Raw genomic sequence first — 973 nt, 5'->3', positions numbered from 1 at the left:
GATCCGGCGGCGACACGTGGCGCACTGCGATTCGTCCGCCGACGCGGGCGGACGTGTCCGGCGCGGGCGGACGTTGTCCGGCGGCGCGAGGTGGAGGACGCTAGGGTTCGTCTACGATTCCGTTTTTCGGGATGCACACATATAAATAGGTAGAGGGAGTTAGGAGACTCCAAATGAGGTGCGGTTTTCGCCCACACGATCATGATCGAACGACCTAGAGCATGGAAGAGAGTTTGGTGGGGTTTGTGCTGGTTTTGGAGGGGTTTTTGCTGGATACTCAAATGGACTTTGCGGATGCCCGGTTAACCGTTGGAGTACCAAACGACCTCCGAATGGAACGAAACTTGACCGGTAGTCTCCGGGTGGTATATTAAGGCCACTTGACAAGCCTCGGTCCATTTCGAGAAAGTTTGACACACGCACACGAAAGAAAACAAGAGGGGTGCACCCGAGGAGATAGGAGCGCCGGATTGGAAAACGGACAACGGGGAAAATGCTCGAATGCATGAGACGAACACGTATGCGAATGAAATGCGCATGATGGCATGATATGAAAATGCATGACATAACAAAATACAAAACGAAAGACAACACCCGACAACGGAGGGAAAAACATAACACATAGCAGAAAATGGCAAGAGTCGGAGTTACAAATATGGCAAGTTACATGCGGGGTGTTACAACACTCCAGCACTACGAGAGGATCTCGTCCCGAGATCTAGGACTGAAAGAACTCCGGATATTCGGAACGGAGATGGTCCTTGCGTTCCCAGGTGGCTTCCCGGTCGGAATGGTGCGACGACTTCACTTTCAGGAATTTGATTGACTTGTTGCGAGTCTTGCGCTCAGTTTCTTCAAGAATAGCAACGGGGTGCTCATGATAAGACAAATCTTCTTGGAGGTCAATCTCTTCGAAGTCGATAGTGCGCTCAGGCGTCTTGAAGCACTTGCGGAGCTGTGACACGTGGAACAC

This window comes from Triticum aestivum, chromosome 4D (assembly GCF_018294505.1).
Source record: "Triticum aestivum cultivar Chinese Spring chromosome 4D, IWGSC CS RefSeq v2.1, whole genome shotgun sequence".
Taxonomy (NCBI): Eukaryota; Viridiplantae; Streptophyta; class Magnoliopsida; order Poales; family Poaceae; genus Triticum; species Triticum aestivum.
This window is presented reverse-complemented; position numbering follows the sequence as displayed.